General features: G+C 44.1%; 1 long non-coding RNA gene across 1 annotated transcript; it reads left to right on the top strand.

The window, feature by feature from the left end:
* Positions 1-1638: 1638 nt before the first annotated feature.
* LOC144139042 (uncharacterized) lies at positions 1639-7116 on the top strand. Its single transcript, XR_013316026.1, has 4 exons — positions 1639-1740; positions 5677-5819; positions 6910-6957; positions 7076-7116. It is a non-coding gene; the product is annotated as an uncharacterized LOC144139042 (long non-coding RNA).
* Positions 7117-8367: the final 1251 nt, after the last annotated feature.

Raw genomic sequence — 8367 nt, 5'->3', positions numbered from 1 at the left:
GCCTTTCCCAAACAAACTCTACTTCTACGTAGCACTCATGAATGCCCGTTATATTTCTTTCTCGTTTTGAGGGATTGCTTACTTTTATGTTTAACCCAACTTGGTCACAATTCCTTCCTTTTACGACGCAATACAATTGCAAGCGCAGCAATCTCAATTAATTGAGACGTTTTTTGTCACCTTCGTTCGGGCACCAACTGCTTTAGCAGCAATAGCTAATTTAGATCTATCGCCTTGAAATTTTTAAGGGCGCGTCGACACTAGTTAGCCCCCATTTCTGCAGAAAACACCCTGGTAAGTAATGCGAATAGAGCGTAGGCTGCTGCAGTTCGTTCTCGCAAATAAATGCCTCATTCGGCAAAAAAGATTGCAGGCTTTGATAAAAATAGGAATTCTTCCTGATAAAGTCAGGAAGTCTTTGCGGGAAAAGCGCATATAAATTACTAAAAATCATAGACAGTTTTTGTGTAGTGCGCTTCAGTCTTAATAAACATACTTACGGTCTATAACTGCTGTCCAGGTTCTGCCCATTTACTTAGAGTTGCTTTAGAGGACGGACTGAAAAACAGGTCGTCGTGCGCGTGTGAGACAACCTTATAGATATCATTTTCTAGAGAAAAAGTCTAAATTCCTCAAGTAGTGAGGTGTCACTCCAACGTTTTTGTAAGAGCTCTCGTACATTATGAGGGAGGGCGTGGGAAACGACCAGCTGAATATCGACCCCGGGAGAAGTTGGGGCATGTCCATATTAGACAATGAAGCTTAGGCTCACAGTGCGACTGACAAAAGGGGTATTTAGGCGGAGGGTAACACTCGAAATAAGGTCATGTATGGGTGATATCTGCGGTATAGGTCAAGTTGGACTTTATTAGAAATGATTTCTCCGAAGCTACTCGGATAATTTAGGGGGGGAATGCTTTCTGATGGTGATGCGTCAAAAAGCATTTTCCTATTCATGATTCTGTACGGTAGACATTATTGTGGCGTAATGGGAAAAGATGCAGCCGTTCGCGCTATAACAAGCTCGTCGCGTGGTGATACGGTGGAGGTATATCCCTGGGGGTTTGAAGGCGCATTCACTGGCATCATTGCGCGCAAGCTGGTTACCGAGGTTCTGCGGTACCCAGGGTGTGAGCCATGGGCCAGACCATGAGGGCACTACCTTCTTTGTAGCGAAATGCTTGAACCATATGAATTATTGTAGTGGCTTCTTGAGTTGGTGGTTTCGGTGATTTAATAATCGAAGTGTGACTTGTGGGCTGGCGATAATACCGTATTACTGAGGCGCAAAGTGCTAGGCCACATCAGCCAATTTTTTATAGAAGGTGCAGCGATAGATTTTAGGGCTATATTTTACTTAATTTAGACATGGTCGGGACGAAAGCATTATTTTTAATTGGTGACTTGATTTTAGGTCGCAAGCATTACGTAGTCACGAACAAGCATTGTGAGGTCACCTAGTTGCATGTGTACGAGGGGACACCGGTGCTGAAGGGAGGTGGAATGGGGATTGTGGCTCTTCCTAAAGGGACCGCAGCCCATACATAGGTTAGTGTTCTGTAAATAACATGTGGAGGAGGAAAATTGGCCTCACTGTTAGAGGATGAAGCTAAATCAGATGTTATTACGTTCTCTTGCAGTGCTTAACAGAATCGGAACCTTTCGAAAGGTTGAAGATTCTTTCCACGCATGGACTGAGAGATACCGTCATTTCTGCTTCAAGGATATTTTTGTCGAAGTGTAAGTAACTGTTTATAGTTGTGTAAGTCTGAAGTTTATTATTTTTGTATCGTATATACACACTATTGCGCAGTCTCTCGAGACATAAAGGGTTTATGTAAACGTAAAACATAAACGAAGCAATCTTTTCAACTCACTGTAATTGTAGTGGAACATCTGACATTGGGTAATGCACATAAGAAGCAGTCTAAACAAATCCACATTTTATTTCAGTTGTAAACAGCAGCGTGGAAAATATATCCACTGGTTATTTTGAGAAAGAAGACAACCATAATATAATGACAGCGCCATGGGGAGTAAATCAAAATTTTGTTGGTCAGTAGTATATATTTGTCATGGCTTCAACTGGCTCTTGACATCTGCAAGAGGTTTTTTTTGCGGACCCGCATCATTCTCGGCGTGAAAAAATAGGTTGCCCTTTTTCCTGATTATTGCTGGATTCTTTTCGCGTACAAGAGGTATAGAGCTGTGTGTGGTCACCATGGACAAAGAGAAATTCCTGCGTGCAGGTCGCTAACCACAAGCTGTCATTTATGGCGGTATCCTGAGATACCCAATATAGCGCAAATTCGCGCGGTCACCGGAAGGGGGAACCAGTTTTTGCATAAGTGTATTCTGTCTTTTTGCACTATTTAGTTTCCGAAAAACTGATATTGAGCATTTACATCTACATCTACATCTACAACTAGTCTATCATCCCGGCTACAAGGATAAGTACAGTGCGACGTACAAATGCATAGACATGTCTGAGAAGCAAGGTTAACCAAATAATTTCTATTAGTTTTAGCATGAGAAAGGCAGTGCTCGCTATATGTCTCCAGGATAGAAGTCGCAGCATATTTCAATTCAACACTTAATAAAACGTAAGGCACAATACCATCATAAGCGGCGTCTAACCATCATGTACATTTATTGGCTCATCTCTCTTGGCTGAGAATCCAACTTTACTGCCGTTTGGCTAAGGCTACGTAGAAAAACTTCGCAACGTGTCACCGTAAGAATAACGTGGCGCTCCCAACGTCGGCGGCCGCACTCAAAAACAAGAAACGCACACAATAAAGTGTAATCCCCTTAATAAAATTAGGCCAAAGGAATCAAAGGTGGAATAACAGTAAAAGTTATTCTGTGCCACACATGGTTCCCGGTTGCAGTTTTATTTGCGGCACTTCTACAAGTCTTGAAATTCTGGCGGCACGTGCTTACATACCCCATTGTTTCGCAAGATAAAGTAGCACATCTATGCACAGCCTAGGAGCCTTGCCATAATGGGCGTTCCACTTGTCCGTAAAAAAATGGTTGATCGTTCTTGCATACGAATCGATAAAACACGAAAGGGAAATGTGCCTTCAGAGGAGCCATTGAATGCTTATTGTGTATACGTATGAACTTGCACATCGCTATTTATATTTCGTCGGTATGGCACCGTTAGACGCATCAACTAAGACACTGGATTACACGCGCAGGAGCATTGTCTAAATCCGATTTAAACCCCATGGGCTTGCAAACCGTGCTAACGAAACTTAGCATGTTGTCAGCTAATCGTTTGTGGAGTTACGGTCCGCTACAGCGAAGGAGCATGATTTGCGGGTCGGCAGTACTCTTCAGGGTGTGCTTGGTGAGCGACGTCCTGCTAGCAGGTCGCTTGGCCAAAGGTGTGACCAGTTCGGTCGTGCACCGTGGTGTGTACGGCAGACGCTTGCGTTGCGACGAGCTCAGGGAAGGCGAGAGACGTAGCTTGGACCGTAAATGCGTGAACACGTTCAGCTTCACGCTGGCGTGTCTCTCGTCGTACCAAATCAGTCAGGAGAGTGACACTCGCCAGTCGGCGTCGTTTCCATTCTGCCTTAATGGAACAGCTTTCCTAAATGGGGCCAGGGTCGAGGAACAAGAATAAGTTATTCCTTCATCGTGCACGGGGCCATTAACCCGCAGAATAGGCGCCGGATTAACACCTGCTATACGCTGCCATGTCGAGATGCCAACTATCGGCGCTCATTCGCGTCATGACGCACTACTTCGCTTCCCGCCTGCTAGAGGGCAGCGCCATCCGAATGGAGAATGCTATAGGGAAGGATATAAGGCGCGTTGGCGAAGCTTTTCGAGCCTGCGTTCACGAGAAAGTAATGTATATTCCTTCATGTGACAATTTCCGCTTCTGTACTCAACCTCAATTCATTAATGATTGTTTTGTTGTGTGCCGGGGTGCGGTGTTTTTCTGGGATGTTTTGCAACAAACTGTTAAAACGTTCATGGACATTACCACTTATACAATTTGGTTCTTGCCTTTTCGAGACGCTGCTGGAGCGCCCTATAATATAATTGTTGTGATGGGATTGTATAGCTTGTGGAAGTGCCGCATGACTGACAAGCACGCGGAACCCTCTCGCCCAACAAAGTCCATTTTTCGGTTTCAGGCTGCGTTGGTGCGGAGCATTGATGCGGCGCAAAGTGACCCACCAGCATGGCTGCGTCTGTTTATTTTAGGTGCCTATTTTATTTAGGTGCCTTATTTTATTTTAGGTTTATTTAGGTGCTTATTTAGGTGCTTATCTGCTTATTTTAGGTGCAGTGGTGTGCCTCTTCTAGGAAGACTGATAGCTCTTTTAGGCTGTAATAAGGCTGTTTTCATGCAGTAAAGAAAAAAGTTCATAGCCCCGTTGGCAAAGCGTTACAAAGCTCCCGTTTCGGTCAGAGTGATTGTGGCCTCGAATCCTAGCGCCGCTGCGTCACTGCAACTTTATCTGGCGATATCATTTCTGTGACGGATATGACGTCGGTGAGGTTTCGCTGTACCACGGCATAAAACACTTTCGTGTTAACATACGCTTGGAATCGCATACTTTTTATTTAGTGTTCTTTAAGCGCACTTCCTGCTCCTGGAAGTGTTTTGTATTCATTGATCGAGCGAGGCTTGGATTAAAAAACGGCTTTTGTGGTCACAGCACGAGTGCAGCCATTGACAGGCTGGGCTTTGAAGTTGCGGTCTTCTCGACGATGTGAATTTGCAGGCTGCCGGGGGCAAGAGTAGAGGTTGCACATCAGTTGCGACTTGGATTTAATTCAGAACTTTCCCTACACACTTTCATGTTAACGGATGTTTGGAATTGCATGCTAGTATTTACTGTTATTTAGGCGCACCGCCTGACCCTGGAAGATGTGGAGGTGTGGCTGGCACAGGGCGAAGAGTCTTTCGCCGTCACGGGCATTACCAGCGACGTTTTTAAGGGCAAACTGATGATTCGAGCCCTGCAAACTGACTGCCTGTTCATCATTCGTTAAATTCTGCTCGTTGCTCCATCAGTCTGATCAGCTTGTTGAAGCAAGCGCTCTTCTCGCCCAGCACGCCAATAGCCCGGACTATTCAATAGACAATAGCCCTGACTATTTCCCTATTACTTGCGACGTGATCACCACCGGGCGGGAATCGTACATTGCAGTTTACTATCGGGGAATAAAGACTGAAAATAATGATGTAATATGAATGTAAGTGGGTTAAGGTGGACTGAGGTTAATTAGAGGAGTGATTTAGGTGGAATTAAATAAATGTGGGTGAATTAAGGCAAATTAAGGTGGAGTTAGTGTACATAAATATTAACTAAGACAGAATAATGTAGAATGATATAGCTTAAGATGAATTTAGTTAGAAAAACGATTGGAAAATAACGTGGCTGCGCTGTCGCAGGGGCAATTGCATATGCACGCTGCCTGTCAGAACTGCACGCTAAGCTTCGTCTTGTAAGGTATGTATGTAGCAGTCAGATGTGCCCCAAAAAGTGTTTCGTACGTATGTAGCGCCAATTGAATATGCAATTTATTACGGCATAAAAGTGGGAATTGCACAACACGTAATGACACTTTTGTCATGCAATTACAGTTTTATGGTTTATTGGATCTTAGTATGTTGGGGAAAACTTCTGCTTGATGTTTTTTCTCCAGCCGGACATGCAATTCTAGCAGCACTACTGGGAGGCGGGCGCAAGAGCCGTCCGCAACGCCTAGATTCATCGTTGCAGCCAGAGGGATGCAGCGCCAACCACACAATAAATATCACTGTTCCTGAAAATCTACGAATCGAAGGGGTGAGTGCTTTACAGTGGAGTTATTCGGGCTGATCGATTATTATTTTATAAAATGCGCAGTCTTTCGCTATTTTAGTTACCCTGGGTTTTTCTAGCAACTTTCGTGAAACACATGCACCACTAGCGTACGCGGAGGTGTGGGCGAGGGGGCTGCCGCTCATAGTTTCTGATGGCGGGGAAGCGGGTAGAACGGAAGAAGGAACTAGCACTTGCTGTCAACAAATGAAAACTACTACCAATTGTTTTGGCGCAGCTGGGCTACGCCACACCTTTGGTGCGAGTTAGTAAGTTCACGTTCATAAAACGTCGTCAGTTTGTGTGTTACGGGTTTCTATTCATCCGTCCCGTTTTGTTCGCGCTGTTACAACTTTTCACGTATGCAAGGACCACATGCGGCTTTGATGTATGTTCTCACCACAAAGATCAGCTGTTTTGTTATTTTAGTGGGATTGACGATGGTGAATGAACTCTATTGGTCTGAGACAAAAGTCCTGGTATTAGAGCACCCACCCGGCGGGAGGCGTCCTTAGTCCGGGATGCCTTGAACAGTGCTGGCCATCCGTGCCCTCTCCCTGAGTCATCGCGGCTCTGAGAGGTCGAAGTTGTACAGTAGCCCCACCTATTTTCTCGTAGGCAGGGTTGATGTTCAAACTTCTACTTCCGGTAACATAAATCGTATTAATTCTAAGGTGTTAAAATACGACATCCATTTTATGTCAGATTCTTTTTCACATCTTTCGACAAGCATGTAAGGTCGGAAATAGCCTAATATGTCCAGAGGAGGATAAACCCGAAATTAGACACGTTTGAGTGCGATTCTCATTAAAGCTATCGTTCTGAATGTAAACAAAAAAACATTGCCGAATAAATCATATTATTGAGGCTTGGAGAAAATTACACCCGCACTGGGCTGTTCCTTGTTTTTGAAAAATAAGTATAGAAAGGCTGGACATTTCCGTAACACATTTCTAACGGCTGTGAGTATTTCAATGCACCACTGTTGCTCACGTTGAAGTTAACAGAAGGGGACAGCTCAGAGGAACTAAATAACTTATATAACCCATTAACGCATCTATTCGTCATTCCGCAGTGTGCTGAGCTGGCAGATACCTTTTGCAGTCTTTGGGGACGACATGATGTGAGTACCCGTCTGAAGCTTGCAATTTTTAAATGTTTTGATGGAAACAAACCCGAAATAGGTGAGAGTAACCCATTAAGTGCATGATTGTTTTACTGTCTTCTTTTGTTGCAAATAGATCAGCGTCCTGTCGGCCGTGCTCCTGTCCTCGCTAGTGGTAAGTGTGTGGTGTAATGTAAACAAATCCTCCCCTGTATGCAGCAACCAACTCCACTTGTTGCAAATTTACTACGGAGAAAGATAGCAAAACATACTCGGGGATCCCACGCGATGGTGGGAATCGACATAAAGCAAAGCTTCTGACGCACACGCATGGGTTGAAATAGACTTTGGTGTAGCATTTTCGAGACTTTTGTATTTCATAGTTAAAAAAACGTGATATTGCAAGGTGGCTACCGGACAAGTGAAGCAAACCATGCACGGTTGACGGGGAACGCATTATTTACAGTTCGCCATGACAACTGGAGTAATCGCCGCGCTCCAGAGTTGACTTCTTTCGGTTGTGGTGGCAATGCTTTTATGGTTCTAAAATCTGGCTAAGGGAAGTCAAGAATGCGCAAGTGCTGCTATCAGCGATACTCCGTGTGAGGAATTTTCCATTTTTCGGAGAATTTTGCCTGTAACTTTGGCCGAAAGAGAAAAATAGAATCTTTAATAGATGCAAAGAATATGAGGACCCGTGGAGCAAAACGGAAAAATAGTGTAACTAAACAGGACATCGCATCATTTATTACATTGTTTATTTGTAAAAGGTTCCCTTAAAACTTTTTCGGGTCTATGTACAAATATCTGCAGACGTGTTTTCACAAGCCACAAACGTGATATTGCAAGGTGGCTACCGGACAAGTGAAGCAAACCATGCACGGTTGACGGGGAACGCATTATTTACAGTTCGCCATGACAACTGGAGTAATCGCCGCGCTCCAGAGTTGACTTCTTTCGGTTGTGGTGGCAATGCTTTTATGGTTCTAAAATCTGGCTAAGGGAAGTCAAGAATGCGCAAGTGCTGCTATCAGCGATACTCCGTGTGAGGAATTTTCCATTTTTCGGAGAATTTTGCCTGTAACTTTGGCCGAAAGAGAAAAATAGAATCTTTAATAGATGCAAAGAATATGAGGACCCGTGGAGCAAAACGGAAAAATAGTGTAACTAAACAGGACATCGCATCATTTATTACATTGTTTATTTGTAAAAGGTTCCCTTAAAACTTTTTCGGGTCTATGTACAAATATCTGCAGACGTGTTTTCACAAGCCACAAACATCCAAGCCAGCTCGAATACAGCTTATAAAACAGGACGAAGCATATAGGAAAGAATACTCCATGGGAAAGAGCTAGTAATTAAGCATGAATCGGCCGTGGCTGAAGGGCTGAAGCCTGTTCGCATGCATTCCTGGCCAATGCACAAAAA

The sequence above is a fragment of the Haemaphysalis longicornis genome, unplaced genomic scaffold, assembly GCF_048455015.1.
Source record: "Haemaphysalis longicornis isolate Haplotype H1 unplaced genomic scaffold, Haemaphysalis longicornis Haplotype H1 scaffold_5, whole genome shotgun sequence".
NCBI classification, from domain to species: Eukaryota; Metazoa; Arthropoda; class Arachnida; order Ixodida; family Ixodidae; genus Haemaphysalis; species Haemaphysalis longicornis.
Note: the sequence above shows the minus strand (reverse complement) of the source record. Positions and strands in the feature narration are given on the sequence as shown.